This window comes from Zosterops lateralis (assembly GCF_965231275.1).
Source record: "Zosterops lateralis genome assembly, chromosome: 1".
Lineage (NCBI taxonomy): Eukaryota > Metazoa > Chordata > Aves > Passeriformes > Zosteropidae > Zosterops > Zosterops lateralis.
In genome coordinates, this window is record NC_139762.1 from 37,395,562 (window position 1) to 37,416,811 (window position 21,250).

The 21,250-nt window shown below is 34.7% G+C and overlaps 1 protein-coding gene across 6 annotated transcripts in view; it reads right to left on the reverse strand.

The window, feature by feature from the left end:
• TBC1D5 (TBC1 domain family member 5) overlaps positions 1-21,250 on the reverse strand; it is a 315,300-nt gene that overhangs the window by 277,920 nt on the left and 16,130 nt on the right. For all 6 annotated transcript variants that reach the window (XM_083858412.1, XM_083858415.1, XM_083858416.1 and 3 more), the window contains exon 2: positions 8,781-8,842. The gene's annotated coding sequence lies outside the window, so the exon portion shown is untranslated. The remainder of the gene's footprint in view (positions 1-8,780; positions 8,843-21,250) is intronic.

Below are 21,250 nucleotides of genomic sequence, written 5' to 3' on the forward strand. Positions count from 1 at the left end.
GTCTGAGTATTGCTTCCTGACTGCCTCCTACCTACCCACTTCAACTGTCTTTTATTCATCTCCTTCCTTGGACTAGCCCTTATGTAGTAAGATCAGAAAATTAATAAAGATGAAAATTAACATAGCAAAAAAAATGCCTGGATACACAAGCAGCAGACTGCATAAAAGTGGTGAACACACATGGCTAGGGAGAGGGACTTAGCAAGGCTACCTTCTTCAATACCTGAAGTGGTTCTCCCAAAGAGTCATCATTATTACGCTTCAGTTTAGACTGCAGAGTAGTATTTATTCAAACAATACCTAACTTAGCAGTCTCAGAACCAAGGTAGCTGAAAAAGTACTTAATATTGATCTAGGAAGGATAAAATGCTGATGTTATCCATATCACTTGCATTTTCAGCGAAAGCAAAATTTAGTCACTCAGTAGTACCCAGAGTATTTATTTTAATTCACTTGCCTACATAAACTGAAGTTGCCAAAAGAGTTTTAATATTGCAAACCGAAAGCAAGGTGCACAATCTCTCCTAAAAGATAAATGTGCAAAGAAGAAGAATCTCTGGCTTATTTCTTTAAGATTTGAATGTTTTCCAGGGAAAAAAAAAAAAAAAAAAGAAACCCGCTACTCTTTAACTTTTTTTAAAAATAGTCTTTCTAAAAGGTTTTCCATAATTTCCATTAGCAACAACTGTGAAAGCTGAGCCACGTCTCCTCCAAAATTGCAAACTTACACTTTATTGTTTTGCATTTAGCTATTTAGCAATATTGCCTTCCTGAGGTCAGCTTAATCCCATAATTAACAGTTTTATATCATTAATAGCCCCTTTCTTCTCATTTACAGCGTTTTGCCACACAATCTTTTTATGCTGTTGGTTCACAGAGCAAAATATCTACCTTTTTGCTTCTGAATTTTTCTGTGCTCTGCTCTGTTCCAAGCTACCACCAACACATTCACCTAGACTGTCTCAAGTTAAACAACTGTAATGAACTCAGTTCAAGATCAGGATTCTTTGTCCATAAGGACCACTGGTCAGACTGAGTTTTCCTTTGGAAAGTAAATCTAATTTACCCCTTTTCTACAGTGCTGTCATATATACCTTAAAGCAAGACAACCAGAACAGTCCTATGGTCAAGATTATCCAGCAATTTAAAAAAATCACCACTTTAAATTTACAGAAAGAAGTCAGAAAAGGGAAAAGATTTTTCAAAAACAGCTGTAGCATGTAAAAGAAATTAGCATGAATGACTGTAGGGAAAATATCAGCAACAGACTTTGAAGAAATCTGGCTTGGGTCACTGAAAAGAAAACAGAGGCAGATGCTAGGTTGCCTAGCCCAGGTCACTGCAGGGAGAACAACAGCTGGTGATATGAGTCTTGCCCGGGACTCAGAGTTGGTGCTTGACTCTGCTGTGCAATTATTCAATACCTCCTTGATGATTTTAGTATAGGAGAAAAACTGAAAACAAGATGGGTTTCTTTTTTTTTTTTTTTTGGGGGGGGGGCGGGTGGAGCTATGACAAATTGAACCATTTATTTAGTAACAATACTTCTGTGTACATCCAACAAAACAGTTCAAATGCAGACTGGCTATACAGATCTTCCTCTGAAATATAAGTAAGAGTTTTAGAAGTGCTCTACCAAGTTATCAATATTTTAACAGCTCTCTTAAAAGCTGTTTCATAATAGTGCAGATACTTTCAAGACCGTCTATATTCACTCCATATTAGCTGTAGTGTATTTTAAGACATTTTATTTTCACATTCAAATAGGGGTCAGAAGAAGGAGCATCCTCTGATCACTGTATCCACAATCATTTTTAGCTGAGAGTTAAAAAATTCCATTTTATAACCCAACAAGCAATGTTCAATTCAACTTAGGGAAGTTGTTCATCCACCCAAGGCTTTTATTAAAACCTCTATCATTGTAATTTCTGGATTATGTTACAGAAAGCTGAACTCACATTACAGATACTGGTAAGCAGAAGAGAATTTTTAAAGTGAATTTTTCCATGATTGCCCAGCTCCCCATTTCATGACTCATGCATTCCTTCCAATCATATTATTCATCACTCCTTTTCATGAAGGAAAGAAATTATAAATGATTGCCATCTTGATTTGTCTGAGCACAGAAAAAAATATCTTTAGAATCAATGGACAACTCTACTCAATAGATCAGCTAGTTATTCAAAATATGTTTCACTAAAAATGCAGAATGCGCCTTCAGATGTGCCTGTAGTTTTACTAATTGTTCTAAGAATGTATAGCATGCACATGCATATAATAAAGGCTCGCTCTAAGAAAGAGTCTTAAGAACAGCACTTTTTTTAGGTGATTAAAGAGAAACAAAATATTTAATTTTTTTGAGGTTGTTACCAAAATAAACTTCTTAATTTCAAGTTATTCACTGCCAGGTACTACAGGTATTTATTAAGAACAAGGAGGCATATAAAGGCAAACAAAACTCTTCAGAAATTGTGAAAGAAAATGTTAAGAAAATTATCTTTTGAACCAACTAAAAAAAAGATATCTTAGATACACCAGGGCAAGGAGTTTCCTAGCAGAGAAACAAAAACAAACTCTATAGAAAATGAAATGTATAGAAACAAAAAAAAAAGTAAAAAAGTAAATGGGAAAGTTAAAATCATATGAATTTCATGCTGAAGCTTACTACACAAAAGTTACAGTTTGTAGTACTAATCTGAAACCTTTTGTATGAAATGTTTGAAGTGAAATAAATATGTTAAAATGGGACTGTCACAGATTACTTGAATCTTTTAAAATTCTGGTCAACTGAAACATGGCACTAACTACGCACATACCCTGACACAGAGAATAATGAGAACCAATATAAACAACAATTAAAAAAGGGAGAAAAATAAAGCTCTTCACACTTATTATTTTTGCTGGTTTTGTAACTACTCTAAGGGATGTTTTTAATGTTTATTTATCCTCACAGCAGAGTAAGGAATGTTAAATCCAGCTATAACCATATGTCAAATGCCTGGGATAAAGAAATAGCCTAAAATTAATGTTTACTAAATATAATGCTGTAGAGAATATATTCATCATCTTCAGTGCTACTATCAGCTTGTTTTAAGTTACACTTGAATGTTTACAAGATCAGAATTTCAGCTGAAAACCTGTTTCAGTAAAGTCACCACACTAGGCATAGCCTTCTCCACTGAACTTCCTGCTCTTTACTGTATTGCTAGAGGCACCTTCTGGTTTCTTCCATCTTAATGCATAAGGTAAGATATGCCTACACATGCCAGGACAAGTATGTTGCTGGTATTCTACAACTGTGCTAAGTTCATGCAAATAAGGGGAAGTTACACTAGAAAAACTGATACTTCTCTCAGCACTGGAGACAGAATGAACAAGACTAAGATATTCTGACTACCACCACACTGCTAATACATTGCATCCAAGGTAGATGTCTCTTTTCGATACAGGCAAACTTGCAAAGTGCTCCATACCTAGGCATCATCAAATTCATTAAAACATATTTCAGTAAGAAACAGAATCAGCAAAAGCATTTGGGATTTGAGGCTGATAAACTCAACAAGTTATGTTTTTCAAGTTGCTAGTCATGTTTTAGGTGCTACTCATTCCCCACAGTCAACATCAATAAAAAAAAACCTCAAAAATATTGCTTGAAGTTTATATAACATTCACTACCATTACTGAAATATAACTAGTTATTGTAGTTCTCATGAGGATTTATTTCACTGCCTGCAAAACAGGAGGCATTTACTCTCCAGGAAATATACCACAATACATGGACAGTTTATGTCAGGTGACTTTATGAATATCCTACAGAAGAAGTGAGAAGGGGAGATATTGTAAAACCAAAAAATATTAGATTGCAGTTTACACTATGAACATCTGAGAAGCCATGTTTTGTATAAAAATACAAAATGATAACAGTGCAAACAGAACAATTCACAATTTACAATGTGAATGTTTAATCACATAGATATACCTTTTAAAGTTTTTTCAGATAAAAAGCCTCTTTCATACAATGAAAAGTATGTAAATAAACGCATAAATATTGTTGTAAGTAGGTAGGTATTTTGATAAGATAATAGAATTATTCAACTCTGTCATTGCTTTCAGATGTCCAATACAAAAGACCCTGCGCTCTTAATAACCCATTATTGTTACAAAAATTAAGCCTGGAAATTCCTACCATCACAGTATTACTTACTACGGTTATACTATTTCTCTCAAATTCATGTTTTCCTATAGCTGCAGCCTCTCTGTGGGGTCCTTAGTGCAAGTCAGGAACAACTGCTTATTCCTTTTGGACCATGCTGTAGAGTGCAATCATGGACCAGGCCTGGTAACATCTTACTGATTGTATCTATTCCCTCCTGTAGACATTCTCTTTCCAGGCTGCAAAGATTTTTTTGTGAAGCACAAAGAATTTTTATCAGCTTGAGGCTTCTTGTTTTGTTAGGTTTTTTTAGCCAAGGTCTTACTAAGATCCATCTTTCATGTGAACTTATATTTTAAATAATGTCTGCAACATATCTTTTTAAAATATCAGACTTTCATCAATGTCAGCTCTGATCAATTCTACATCTTTTAACATGGACTTCCAAAATGCTTTGCAAAGCAGCTACCCTATAAAATGAAACAGATCTTGAATATTCATTTTACAAAGCCAATGCATGTACTTGGTCACAAAAACTGGATTATTTTTCTAGTATTTCCTTCTTTTTAAACTTGTAAAGTTTGATTTGAGAGAGTGCTGATCCCTATTCTGTGAAGCAAGCTAGCATCATCAGGATGACAAAATCAAGTCTTATTGTGGCAAGAAGAAACATCATTTAGTGTCAACAACACACTGCTATTGATTTGAACTCCTCCTTGCCTCACGGGTGAAATAACAAGCTCCTACACACAGACTCTCTAAGCATACCAATAGAGGAAAGAGGCAAGAAAAATACTAAAAATGGCTGTATTAAAGATACAACAGGAAATATGTGAGTCATGAGATGCAAATTCTTTTATCTGTATAAAACAAATTGAAGAAGAGCTTAATATGGCTTCTGCAATTTCTATGGAGTTAGATTAGAACAGAAATATACCTACCAATAATATACCAGATTTAGGCTTCCCAACCAGTATCTCCTAACTGTTCAACACTCTCTGAAACAAGTCAGCTTCATGTTCATTATCTAATACTTGCTAATCATTTTTCTAAAATGTCACCTTATTTTAGCATCCTGGTTCACCATTTCAGCAGAAATTATCTTTTAACAATACTGGATGGATCTCATTAAAGCAGAGCTAAGAAACAGTCAGGTTGACTTTTTTCCTATCTCTGAACAGACTAATTCAGAAAAAAAAAGTATCTTTCTTTTAAAAATATACAAAAAAGAATAAACCCATGGTTGTGTACATCAGGATAAATACCACTTTGCACAATGCCGTGGTTTTGGTTGCAATAGAGTCCATTTTCTTCCTCAGTAGCTCTAAAGAGCTGTGTTTTGGATTTAGGATGAGAACAATGTTGGTAACACTGATGTTTTTGTTGCTGTTAAGCAGGGATTAGTCTAAGTCAAAGGACTTTTCAGTGTCTCATGCTCTGCCAGTGTGGAGGTGCACAAGAACCTGGAATGCAGCACAGTCAGAACAGCTGATCCAAACTGGCCAAAGGGATATTCCATACCACAGAACATCACAGCTGGTATATAAACTGGGGGGAGTTGACCAGAAGAAGCCAATCACTGCTCAAGGACAGACACAAGCTGGGGGTCAGTCAGCAGGTGGGTTTTATTCCTCCTCTTCATATTTTCTCTCTTCTCATTACTATTATTATTATATGTTACTTTATTTCAAGTTTTATTTCAAAATCTCATGGGGTTTATCTTTTTCCAATTCTACTCCTCATCCCATCATGGCAGAGAGGGGAGTGAGTGAGGGGCTACAAAGTACTTGGTTACCAGCTGGGTTAAACCACAACATACATCAGTAATTCCTTTTCGAGAAGTTAAAGCTATGTATTTAAGCAAATCTGCAAACTAAAAAATGTAGCGAGATGTACTCATGTTGTTTAACTGCACCCAAAATTTAAGCTAATTTCAAACACTTCTGTAGCATCAATTTAGCATGCTAGAATTCCACAGTCTATCTCTTAAAATATGAACAAAATAATATACAAGGCATAAAAAATTACTTCAAGATAACTTCCTTGTTAAAAATACTGAAGTATAGGGAACAAAGCTATTTTCATACCACATCCAGAAAATGGATGAGGTGTGAAAGAAATCTCTTGTTTAATGTGACCTTTGGCTGTACTTTCACTTGTCATCATTATGAAGTAGCTACTCTCAGTGCCAACACATAAGCTGCGTTATATTATCCCATAACAGTAGTAGCACGTCTTTCATGGAGTGTTTCATACTTCAAGAAACTGGTGGCAGAATGCACTGACAGCACTTACCTTTGTAGCTGCTTATAATAGGTCTTATTCAACAATAAGACCTCATTTACAAAAGGAAATAAGAATGTACTAAATTTCAGAGAGCATATCGCATAAACTAGGATATGTTGAGGAACTCCCTTGGAGTTCTCAGCTCCAGTGAAAACATTCAAATAAGGAGAAATGTAAATTTCAGATTGGAACTCTGCCCCAAATAATAATATTCAGAGCTTTGTTACTGTGCACAGACCAAAAATACTGCATCATTAAGATCCGCAACATACTTGACTTTTCTTAACGCATGTAATTAAGAAAATATTTCTGGAAAGCAAATGAATTTGAAATTCAAGTAAGATTAATAGAACAAATACGGCAAATTTACGTTTTATACAATGGTAGCAAGCTGCAGAATAAAAATCAGTAGCTATCATTATCTAAAGCTGTTCATCTAACACCACAGAGAGAAAAACTATTGATACATACTGTACACACATTTTTATCCATGTATATAAATCAAAGGAAACAGCTTCCTTTAAGGCAAGCATATGAAGATACTAAAGCAAGATACAAATTAAATATTCATACATTCAATATTTCAAAATAAGGAATTTGGATATACACATGCATAATTTAAGTTCTATAGTGAAACCTGTCTACAGAGGCCATTTCTACTGTATTTCAACAGCACTGAAACTTGAAATGTACAATGCAGCCTTTCCATGCTGTGTTAAAACTTTAAAGTATATAGTAATTCATTTCAAGCACTAAACATAGAATAAAGGCCACATTATGCACACGGCACTTCTGCAGAGGAACTGCTGCTTTGCCCTATTCATTACAGCTCTGAAATGGGGCTGTCAGTCCTGCAAGGTGGTTTCAGACTGCCTGAGGTACTCGCTGGGAACTGAGGCCAAACAACTGCAGGAGGCCACAACAAGGTGGCTCACTGGCCCTGAAGAGCCAGCCCATCAGTCAGAATTGACTCCAAGTCAAATTCTGATCCCAGGCACCAATTTTAAACTCTGTTGAACTGGTGCTCACACCTAAAGCCTGAAATTGGCCCCTTATACATTCACTCAAGCCTCTATGGAGTAGGAATGATATTTCAGACCTTTTTGATTGGCAGAAGAAAGGAACACAAAAACACTCTTCACATTATGTTGTGCACTAGAAATGATTCTTTGTGATCACAGTACCGGAAAGTAGTTTCTATACAATAACACAAACATGTTAAATTTGAAGAGAAAATTATAAATTCCTATGCATGCAAAAAACACTAGGAGAAAAAGAACCCTTACTATCCCACCTTCCTTCCCTCAACATGTATATCCTTCTGCATGTGTCCAAAGATACCACCATTCCTCCCCATGTACTTAAAACCTTGCCACTGAAAAAGAACTCTATATGGGTTACTAATGTGAATATTTTATGTATTATGTTAAATGTATTGGTTCAAACATCAAAAGACTCATTTTAAAAACATCCATTTTACTGTGACAAAAATATACGTTAAGTTGAAGAATAATTAAAGAGTGAGGGGAAATAAAACTACTCTGTTTCCACACAGTTTAAAGTAAACATTTATCTTTGCCCCTTAAAGGTCACTCATTTGATCTTGACACACCTATGAAATCATAGAAGGAAAAGCTAAGGAAGTAGAAAAGTGGTATTAAGCAATATAAAACTAAACAAAATTAGTATCTACATAGTAAATTACTTCATTGAAAACCATCTATGGATTCTGCAAAGAATGTACTTTTGCCTTAGAGCTAGTACTTTAATTTTCAAGAACTAAGAAAAAAAAATCAAAACTAGTCAGTAACAATGCAGCGTCGAAAAGCAATAAACTCAAAATTAAGTTATAAATAATTTAAAGCATGTCATGAAGATGTATTAATAATTCATCAGATAAATAATTTACTAAATAATCAAATAAATAAATAATGAAATACATAAATAAATCAGCAAATAAATAATTCTGCAAAATAACCTAAACAATAAGTCACTAAAACAAATGACAAACCTACAAAACTACAATGATTTTCTAAATTCTGATAGTTTTAAATAAACAAATGTATATAAACTAGATCAATCTTTGGTGGATAGAGAAATATTTTTCACTGCTATTGGTGAATTCCTGATTACACTGCACAAGGATACAATTTTAGATTTTACAAGAGTGCAGTTTTTCCCTTGTAAATTATTAACATGATTGCTACAATACATCCTGCTCTGTATTTTACATGTAATCCCTTTATGTAGCTCACTTTTCCCCCCAAAAATGAAAATCTCTTTACAACATTCTTAATTCACATATTTCTTTTTTTTTTTTTTTCCTGGGTGCAGTACTTACAACACTGCAATAGCCTTCTTGGTGGTTCTCTTATTGTCTTCTGCAAACCTTCAGAAGTTTTGCTGCAGGGGAAAAACAAGTAGAATAACCTTAATTATTACAGATGGTATCCCATTCATTAGCAGATGACAACATTTTATTTGAAAGCACAAGAAAAGCTGTTTTATAATTCTACAAAGCAAGTTAATGTGAAACAACCATTACAGTTTGCAGACTACCGAAACTTTTTAGAAGTCTTTGGTGGAACGAGTTCAAGCAGACTGAGGCCTGTTTCTTGTATTTAAGCTGACACACAATCTGTGCAAACTGGCACTAATTCAGATGTAAAGACAAACCATGAGAAGGACAAAAATACTTGGCTGACATCTAATGTTATCCTTGATTCTGGAAGTTCATAGTCCTTGAAAGAATACAGTGAGATCATTTAATATCCACTATCTAAGTACATTCACAATTTAATTAGAATACTGCACTCCAAAGCCAACACTGGTGCCACAAAGGTCAAAATCCACTCTTCTCCTCAATCAATTTTCAGTCTCCATTTATTTTAATGAATAATACTGACAGTCGCTACAGTGTTCTTCAAAGTGGTAGTCTGTAAATATAGCAGTTGAAGAAATGTGCCACAAATGTAATCACGCTATCAACTTTTATCCATTCTGTCTAAAAGGTTTATTTGCTTTCCTCCATAACACACATTACATGCAGGAAAGAGCAAGACAGCTTAACAAACCATGCTACTGACATGGATTCTTTATCTCTCTACTGGACTGCAGAAATGCAGGAATACATCATACATTGTATACATGCAAATTTTTTTGCTACTTGTTTCAAAGGAAGTCAGTGTGCAGTGGTGTTTCTGCAAGTAATAGCTCAAATTGCTGATGGTGCTGCTGTATTTCAGCATTTAAAAGCATAAAGGATAATTTACTCTTAAAACTACCTGGGCACGTTCTATTTAACAAGTCTCAAATTCTCTTTAGGGATTATAATAAGAAAACACTTTGCTTAATCATAAATTTTATATTTATCTTGGCTAAACACCCTCCTTTGGATAGACTGCCATGTTTTGTCAAGAAAAATCAACACAGTGGAAATGAAGCACTTGTTCTGTTGTGTGGTCATTCAAAAGAGTATGTAGAAGTAATGTAATTGTGCACCAGCGCTGCTGACAATTTCATGCTCTCATACACTCATTTCAATTTTCTTTAAAAAGGACTATTCCTCCTGGCTAAATATAGTCATCATGAAAAAGCATACCTCGCCTTTGAGCTAATAACACTGCAAGCCCCAAGACACAACAGCACAAAAACTTCTATATTTTAAGGAACCTGAAGCACTTTCTTCTCACAGTATATGTTTCTGAAGTGGGACAAATGAGACTGGTTTTTTTATTAAGGTATTCTCATTTAGTGTACAGATTTCTCTTTCAAAATGACAATTCATTCCCACACCACATCTCTGAATCCCATCCAGCCCCAAAACAAATCATATATATCCCAAATGCTTCTTTTTAAAAGCAATAGGTCCTTGTAAAAGCAGCCTACACTTTCACACATTAAAAGATTTTGAGGATTACTGAGACATACAATGGCTCTGGAGGTTCTGGAATCAGACCTTCTGAAGGAAGAACCATTTGGTCATAAAGCATTCATTTGCAGCTTTGAAGCCTGTGGTAGCAGTGATTTTTCAATGAGTTACAGTAGAGCTAAAACTGCAATTACAGTTTGTGACATCTTAAACCCAAATTTTTTTCTTCCTTTTAAAATTTACTGATTTTTAAATTACTTTAATGTTTAATTTGGGCTTCTGATCTGTGGTTAAAGAATTCACCTCCTCACACAACTACTTCTGTCTAAGCTGGAGGGTCATAATTAACTGCTCAAATAAGACATGCAAGTCATTAAAAGAGGGACACAAACCAGCCAATAACCTGGGATACTGCCACCTTTCTCCCACTTGCAATCACATGCAAATTCCACCCTACATGAGAGATCCTCTCTTCTGCCAGCTGATCCTTTCCCCCCCCCAGCCCTCAAAGACCATCTAAGTGCCTTACATCATGCAGATCATGAGGAAGATTTGTCTACAGAAGACTAAAGCAGAAGGCACTGATGTTCAGGTGTACGTCACAGAAGAGAACAGCAAAAACTGAGAAACCATGTGCGTTCTTTACTCTGCCCAATCTGGGAAGCTGTGCTACAACAGATGATATCCCCCATAGGGAGGCTCCCTTGCTGGCACTCAAGTTAATTTGGGTGACAATTCAAGGAACTGGATTGTACCCCACACCTAAGAACAAATTTCAAATATTTACAATGGCAAAATTATAAATCAGGTTCACAGTAAAAGGACTGAGCAACAAAGCTATTTCATTCTCCACCTTTTGATATTGTCATTATCAGAAAGTTTCTTAGTTTGAAGGTACAAATCAGACCAAAAGAAACAACATTCTGCTGCTTCCTTCCTTCAGGAACTCGTGAATATAGGAAACAGAAATTTTAGAAAGCGATTGCCATGTAATATCAAAATATAAGAATTTTTATTTTAATACTCAGGAGTAAACACAGGGAGAAACAGAAAGGCTGAATAGACCTGTTTAACCAGATTATAGTTAATATAAGGCACTGACCACTATATTCTGACCCACTTTTCAAGGATTCCTGGAATTGTTTTACACAAAATATTTTGCATTATCAATGAAAAAAATAAATAAAAGAAACCTGCAACTGTTTATTATATTTAGGAATTTAAATAATGCATAAACAGTTCAAGACTAGAAGGTTCATTCTTGTGCCACAATTTCCTCCCTCTATTTATTACAATTGATCAATTAAATTAAAGATTAGCTGTTTGGTCCACTTCACATAGATACTTTTGTGATGCAGTGCAGTACTTCATAAAAGTTTTAAATGTATCTGATTTTTTTAATCATAAAAAGTAAAAAAGTATTTATTATACATACTGAAAAGTCTAACTAAAAACTGTAAAAGTAACTCAGTCCTACAATGTTATAGGAGTTTTACATACAATTTTGAGTATGTTCTGGGTATAAACTTTGAGTATTTCTGAATAACTTTTTAACTAGCTTCTTCCAATTGTGTCTAAGGTAAATTCAATTCTAAAATATTTAAACATAGGAAAATGTTAAATCCCAAACTACTGAATCAACTCCTATCAATACAAAACATAGCTCATTTGACTGTTATGACCCGCATTTCCTAGTTGATTTTTAGATTAAAAAACAAGCAGATCACCAGCAAAGGTTTATCTCAAATTCCCACATGTACACATGCCACATTAAATATATGCAAATCAACTTCTTTCTCCTTTAGTTTTTTTGAGCTGACAACTCATATGACCTGCAGCCATGGTTAACGATTACAATTATTTGACTTTCATATTTATACAATCAGTCATCAGATATGCATGTTAATTGATTTTAACAGATAGTTTTGTATTCTAATGATCAACAGTAAGTGTACATTTTTCCAACTTCTTGATTTATAAGAAAATAAAACTTATATCAGTTCTCACAAATAATCTTTCATTGTATTGATTTGCAGTATTAAATGGGAACTTCTCAATAACCTGGAAGTACTCTGAACTAAGGAATCTTAATTTTGGTAGCAAAATTTAATTTTCCAACTACAGACACTCTTCTATTGTGTCTAAAATTTATTTAAACAATTTATTTAAACAAACTTTATTTCAAGTCAATTTATTAGACTTGATGATAGATAATTTATACTTAAATGGACTGGGCAAACAAGTAGCTTGCAGTTATTTAATATTCACATTTTGCCACTTAAAATTTCATTTCTCTTGTTCAAAGAACCTTAATCATGCACCCCTGGACTTCAATAAGCCCCCAGATGTCATATAAACGACAGAGTACAACATTATATTTGAGATCCTTATTTTTCAAGTAATATTTTTCAAGGGTTCCTCTGTGGTCATCGCTAAATATATTAAGTGAACTGTTTTGGATTTTTTTTTACATGGCTGAAAATTTATTCTTTGCAATTAAATTTTTATTTTGAATGCCCTATTTCTGGAAGCATAAAATAAGAAATTAAAAATTGCACACATTTTCATGTGAAGAACCGACTATCTTTTAAGATTATACAATGTGCAATCATTACCTTCCCCAATTAATGGTTGTTGTTCTTTAAGTCTATTCAATAAAAGAGTGAATATCGCATCTTATTCTCAAAAAGATCAGATCATGTCTTGTTCTATACAAGGCCTCTCCTAATTTAGGCCTTAATTACTGTTGTACTAACTGATCATGCACCAATTTTGGTAAAGCAAGAGATGCTGGATCCCTTTCTCAGCATATTCTAATACCAATATAGATATTTTAATTTCTGCAAAATGCAGAATCTTTCCATTTTCTATAAATAAATGAATGAGGTGCAGAGACCATTCAGCTTTTATTCAGGTGAGCTTTGTAACTTCAAGTTTTGCTACTATTCTCTTTTTGTCTGGTAGCTTCAATTAATTTCAAGTGAGATTTATCCACTATGAGATTCTGAGATATTCTCCACAACAAAAAGAGATGCTAGCGCACTCATGTAGGTACACAATGATTATGCAAGTTCTTGTAATAGACCAGGAACAGAAGAATCTCAAAGTTACATTGGACAACCATGAATAAGCACCTTAATCCCTAAAACACTCTTTAATGGACTTCTCTGGTTTCTAAAAAGTCTTGATTTCACATTGAAGATAATGACAAAGTTAGTGAATATATGACGGGATTCTGTTGCTTACTTAATAGCTGTTTTCCTTACACTATGGTGTGGCAACATGACAAATACCAATAAGGCAAATAAATTCTCAATCTTTCCCTAACTGGAAACAACTTCCAACTTCTTGGCCTTCAACATATCTTGATTTAATTCTGAACATAACAAGAAAGTCAGCAGGTCTGCAGAAAGAGGAAACACATTCTACTATAATCACTAACCCCATCTGAACATCACAGATATAACTGCAGAAAGACCTTGGTTTCTTTTCTACAATTCAGCGCTATCAGTTAAGAACCTTGAAGACTGACTGTAAGGTTTATACTTTCATAGCCGAGGCAGACCATAAGATAAATGGAAAGGTGAAGTAAAGATCCTATACTTATATGTGAAACTCCAATATAAACAGCCAGAAGAAAACAGTGGGAAATATAAAACAAATATTCTAATAAAATCTACATAATATACTTTACATGTAATATCTAACAAACTTAGAAAATAGATATAATTCTATCCCCATTTCTCTTTGAACTTGACTGTTAAAAATTACAAACTGGGTCATGTCAGCTATGAAGAAAAAAAAGTAAAATTTTAAAACTGCATTACATATGGGCTGACTGAGCTGAAGAAGTCCTAATCTGACTCATAAATAAGGTACATTCATTTACATCACAGTAAATGGGGTTACACCAAGCTGCCAATCAGTCATTAGTGGGGTTCTGCAGAGCTCCATTTTAGGCCAGTGCTCTTCAGTATCTTCATAAATTATTTGGATGCAGGACTCAAAAGTATACTAAGTTTGCTGACAACACTAAATTGGGAAGAGCTGCTGATTCTTTCCATTGCAGAGAGGCCTTGCAGAACCATCTTAGCGAATTAAAGGGCTCGGCAATCACTAGCTGCATGACAATTTACAAGGGCAAATGCTGCAATCTGCAGCTGGGACAGGGCATACCTGAATGTATGGACAGACTGTATGGGGAATGAAAGGCTGCACAGCAGCCCCATGAAAGGACTGGGGGCCCTGGGTAGTGGTGAATTGAATATCAATCAGCAGTGCCCTGGCAGCCAGGAGGGTCAGCTGTGTCCTGGGGGCATCAGGCACAGCATCGCCACCCAGGCAAGGGAGGGGTTTGTCCTGCTCTGCACTGGGGTGGCCTCATCTTGAATACTGTGTGCAGTTTTGGGCACCACAATAGAAAAAAGACAGAGAGTGCAGAGGGCCCCAAGGAGGGTGCAGGGTCTTGAGGGGAAGACATACAAGGAGTGGCTGAGGTCACTTGGTTTGTTCAGCCTGGAGGAGACTGAGGGGAGACCTGCAGTTACAACTTCCTTGTGAGGGGAAGTGGAGAAGCAGACATTCATCTCTTGTGACCAATGATCCAAGGGAATGGCTTGGATTGTGTCAGTGGAGGTTTAGGTTGCATATCTGAAAATGGTTCTCCACCCAGAGAGTGGGCATTGGAACAGGCTCCCCAGCAAACTGCTCATAGCATTAAGCCTGATAGAGTTCAAGAAGCATTTGGACAGCACTCTGAGGTACATGCTGTGACTCTTGGGGCTGTACTGTGCAGGGCTGGGAGTTGGACCTGATGATCCCTGTAGGTCCCTTCTAACTCAGGATATTCTTTGATTCTATGATTCATTTAAGTTGGGATTTATATAAACATTTTCACAAGATGCCTAAACCTAGATTAAAACCAAAAGAAAATACTGTTTACTGCTCACTATTTTTAAACAATATGTTAATTGCTCATCTTGAAGATTGATCATTAGAAGTAGCATATGATTAACAATACTCATTGTATTTACTAAAAACTGAGAGGAAACAAAGAGTAGAAAGCAATCATTGATAATTTGTGATGACAACCTTTATATGAGGAATTCCAACTACAACAAATTCCACATTTAAGAGTTAAATCAAGGCTATGTGTAGAAAGAAGACCAGTAAAACACATTCTGGAAAATGAGAAAATAGCATACCTAAAAATGTCCAGTTCTAAGACCAATATGAGTTCAGGGATAGCAAGCCACCATCCAGACACTTTGGATCACTGAGACTATCAAAGGGATTGTGACAGGGACAGGTGAGTGAAAAATATCTAGAAGTTCAGCATGAGTGCCTTAGCATCCAATAGTCTACACATAATCTTAGTCACAAATACAAAGCTGAATCCATGAAATATAGAAAACCACTTACTGTACTGCCCCTATTGCACGGTAATGCGTCCTCTGGCACTATTTCACACAGAAGGAATAATCATGGAAATGGGTACATTGAATACAACTAGGTAGGTAACTTTAGTTACCCGTATCCACAGGTGATCATATTTGATCAGATATGACCAAAAAGCATCAGGGATAAGCAATAATCTACATTGTCCTTGTAGATGTAGAAAGTATAGTCTTTAGGATGTTTTGTTAACTTCATACCAAGAAACATTTAACTACTTTGTAACTCACTGTATAACATCAACAAAGAAAAAATATATTATCAATCAGCTGGATCAGTTCTGTACAGCCATATGAACTCCAGCAAAGGTGCAAGGCATGGAAAAAAAAATACCAAAAAATGGGAACAGAGGAAGGACAAAAGAAAATATTGATCATTTTGATGACAAATTTATCTTGGACCACATACAAGTCATGTAAATGTGATAAAAATCACATTCATCAAAACTCCAAGTCTCAATTTGTGAGACAGAAAACATTATACCACCTCCAAGATATTTCATTTCAACCAATATTTTCCCTCCCTAAATGTCACTCTGCTTTAGCATGATGACTGAATTTCAATGGACTTGATAACATTAAGAAATAGATTAATAAGAATGACATTAGTTTTCTTGCATAAAACCAGCCCACTACTTGGATGCTGCCTGTCTATAACAAAGTGGTATATGAATACTGCATAACTGGCCAAATGCCTCTTCTGATATGAAGACTCCTTTTTAAATTCCCAGTGTCACCAGGAGAACTATGCCTTGTGGCATCCGAATGGACAAAACACAGAAACTCCACCGCTAAAAAAAATGGAAGGCTGCACAGTTTCTCTTTGAACAAGTAACTATTTTACACAGAATCATCAAGTTACTGAATGCAAACCACAGCAGAAAACTGCTGCAAATTTCAATCCTGTTAGTGGATACATGAATTTAGGGAAGAGGATGTACGTATCATCACTATAGGGCAAAATTGCTGGGTTTTATTTTAAACATGCTTAAACTCAACGTTTTAACTTAAACATTTAAGAGTGATTTCAGTCTGTAAGTTTTACATCTCTTGCCACCTGAAACTGGCGATCCAAATGTCTATAATAGCGCATTTGAAATGCTGAGTTATATTAATCTCATACTAACTATAGCAGTTCAATTTCAACAAATTTCTCAGGGTTTTTGCATATTGCTGAATAAATGACTCTGGAATTAGCTTACTTTTCTTGGAGGCATTATATGAGATTATTTCTTAGTCTCCTCCTCTTTGATTTAGTACACATCTTCAGATAATTTATTAATGTTTTGGATATCTCATTCATCATCTATTATTACTAGTGTCATAAATTAGAGGAACGGAACAAAGCACTGGACGATACGCTTTTTCTATATTCATCAATAAAACAGTTACCTGTGTTAGCAAACACTTAGTAAAGTAGGTGGTTTATCCACTAAGATAGGATCAGGAAGAGTTTTTTAACTCAAATCCCAAAACAGATTAGATTTATAGTATAAGAGGCTATTAATGAAATAAAAACCAGGGCTTCACTTTAAAATATAAAAGGGTTGGTCTGCAAAACACAAAAGCAAATGTCAGACATTGCTATGTCTTCTAATATACTCAGATGAATTAGAAGGCTGATGAATGCCAGTTTCAGCTGGAAAAGTAGACTGTTAAAAATGCTATAATTTTGTCATCCTACTATAAAATGGTAAAGAGAAGGAAAGATTCAACCAACAGAAATTTAAATGTCAACATTTAAATCAGTGGTAATATTGCTCAAGACGACAAGTTGCCTGAACTAGTGGTAAGTAGGAAAAATTAAATCCCTTGCCTTCTCATTTTTGTTTTTTCTTTCTTCTTTGTTTGTTTGGGTTTTTTTTTTTTACAATCTAAACACAAAGGAAATTAGAAAATACAACTGAAAATTTCATAATATTTTCAAGATAATGGATATTATTTGGAATCCTATAGGTAATAAATTACATAGCAGTATATTATTCTACATAAAGTACTTATAAAGAGACATAATTAACATTATTATGAAAACATTAACTACTGGCTTTAAAAGGTCATTATGCCTGCATTAAATGACATATTTGAATTAAATCTGAATATCCAAAAATCAGTTTTTGATGTTTAATGTAAAGACTGCTGATATATTTTGTACACATTCACTGTTTACATTTCTTTCACTAAAAGTAAATCTTCTATTTATTAAGACTAATTAGTATTTTGCATGACATAACAATACCACACTCACCTCTTTTTTAACTGTTGAAAATATTCAAGCCCAGGTTAGGACTTCATCAATGGAATGAGATACAGAATTTAAGTTCTTATAATACAAAATAAAAGAACTCCAAATGTTAGATTGGAAGTGGATAAAATGCTTCCAATAGCAACTGTGTATCTAATTTCTACAGGGGAAGAAATTCTTTCATCTTTAGGCACTATAGATTAGATATTTCAGGTTCCAATATGACCTGAAAACAACAAAATAAAAGTTTCCAACTAAATTAAAAGTTTCTTATTGTGCCACCTCTAATTCAGGACCCTCATTATTTTCCTTATAGAACCTTCGCTATCTGTAGCAACTGATGAGCAATAAAACATACTTGTACCAATGCCTTTTAAAGCTAATTCAACTCAATACAGTTACATTCTCCTACAGTTACAACTAACAGTGGAACAGAATATTAACCGTATGAGCTGCACCTTTTGTTAATCTCCAGTTTGGTCAGTTTGGCAATGATGGCACCTCTTATTCGATCCATAAAGGCAGTTTGCAATCAAAAAGAACCTTATAAAGAAAACTTAATCAGACAAGAGAGGATATGCAAGTCATTCCCAACATGTCCAGCAGCAATCTAGAAGTAACAGGTACAAGATAATTCTCTGGTGAAAAAGGACTTCATTGAACCTGGTCTCCCATGACCAATGGAATTGCTCTAGCAACTGAGGGAGAGTCAAAAAAATGGAAGTGTTGGCAATGGCAACATTCGCTCATACAAGAGTTTCCTTGACTTAGTGTTTTCAAAATATCTGAGATTTTTTCCCTTCCTGTCTTTTTGTTCACTGAGTGACTATCTGTTTGGAATTCTTAACAGAATCTCAATCAAGGAACATACATGGTTAATTTACTTCAGACCAACTTCAACATATTAACCTTGGGACGCCTGGAAGAAGGTTTTTATTTTCCTCATCCCAAAGAGATTATTACTTCCTTATCTAAAATTTTACAACAAAACCCCAGTGAAAAGTAACTATGTTATTTTCCAGATAAATAAGCAGGTAACTTGTTCTATATTCTGAATACACAATTCCACTTGTTGGTGATAGATTTAAACATTAATTAATGACAGTATAAAAGTACTGAAAAATCAAGGGAAGAATGCTTTAGCTCATCCCAGATGGAATGTGGAAGACAAGAGTCAAAATAAATAATTATGCCAACATAACTTTCCATTAACTCTTGCTACCTAATTCTCATAACCTTCAGGTCAGCTGAAAGTATCAACAATGAAGAATAAGTTGCATGCTGAATAGACAGCAACCAACCACTGAGAAGTAAACAAAAGTAACATTTCTTTTGTTAGAACACAGAATAAAATCAATTGAATCTTGAATTAAATAATTTTCTCTTTTTAGATTAATTTTTATTGGAGGTTCTGCAAGACACAAAGTTCTGTCTTCTTTTTATCATCAGCTATTTAGAATGCTTCAGATTTTTGTATACCTGCTAGATTGGATCAGTACTTGTAAATGTTGACCCAACTTGATTTTAAGGAACATCACTGTTACATTCCCTAATTAAAGAAATCACATAAAATTTAAATCTTTGCTTCTCAGCAACACTACCACATCCTCTAAATTGTACTAGTACAACTGAGTACCTATTCTCAGACATATTTTTAAGCCCCATATATTAGAACATTCACTCATGTAGTGGATTAGAAGCATGTGTGGTCCTGCAATTATCTAACACATTTATCACTGGGACAGAAGGCCAAGCAGGACACTTGAAATCCTGTTACCACAAAGTAGTGGTTAAATGCAAGAGGAGAACTGGGAAGACAGTATTCTGAAGCAAGCAGACAGGTAGCAGTAGAGGGCCAAAGCCAACAACACCAGGACCAAAGACAAACCCCTCCACAGGGGGCTGTGAAACTAATTTCCTCAACTCAATTATTACCAATAATAGAGAAGTTTACTACAGCTACATGATCTAACAACTGTTAAACCAGCACTGCTAAATTCAGAATCCACTAAAAACATACTACAAATTGTCGCAAAGAAATAAGGCTTGTTTACTCCTCATTACAGTGTCAGTGAGTCAAAGAGTTGATTTTAAACAACGAAAGCCTGACAGACGAAAATGCCGCCAGCTCTGTCAGACTCAAGTAAGAGAAAGTCAAGGCTCAAATGATTGTGTTGATCTTTGACTGAAACTGTAAAACAAGTCAATTTCTTCAAAGCCAAACATAACACTGAAGGCAACAATAAGGAATGTTTTAGTTTTTTCCACACAATGAATTTTCTGATGTCGTGAGCTCTGGAAGTTTTTAATAACACTAAAGAAGCATTAGCAAGGCAAATGTATATAACCCAGGCCCATAAGCAACTACAGGACTGGTTTTCCTGATTAATCTTACTTTTTCTTCTCTCACCTAAATTCCAGTATCAATACTTCTGAATAATAGATACTCTCAAATTTTTAACCAGCTTTTAACCCATGTTTTCTTTCACTATCTAAATCTGAACAATAATTTGTATTTGTTCATTGCCTAAACTCCAGAGTATCTCTATTTTATTAGTCACATGGAAATTGGAGTGTTATCCACAAGACTTCAAGATAAAACACTTCAGTGACACAGATCAGAATCAAAAATTCATCCCATTTAAATACTAACAGCCTTAAGACACATTATTTTATGCTTTTAATTTAAATAAAGGTAATTGAAAATACTGTGTTTCCTGTTCACAAGTTTCTTAGATATCCTTCCTGAACTCCTGATTCTCACCATGACCCCCTGTATTTTACATAAGTCTTCTCATTCCTTTTTTTAAAAGTCTACATTCACTAAATCCCTCTCAATGTATGTTCCAGTGTAATTTTACAGCGTATTTATTAAGAATTCTGCTGCTCATTAAAAATCAGATTCATCAATGTTTACTTTCTAATTTTAGACATAAATTTATTTGAAGTAAAATTTCAACCTATACAAAGAAAATTAATTTTTACATACTGAGACGTCATAACCCCCACAGAAGAGTAACAGCAGGAATTAAGTTAATGACTGGAATCAGAGGCAGAAACACTGGACAGACAATAGTTTAACTTAACCAATTGCTGCACAATCTCTTCTTCCCACCTCTCACCTCCAGTAAATTTATCTTGATTAAAACTATATTGGTCAGTTCAAGTTTGTTTAGCTGCAGGTCTTTCCATCACTGACATCAACACTGAAGTCACTCAGGAATTACAAGTACAAATCAATTTTG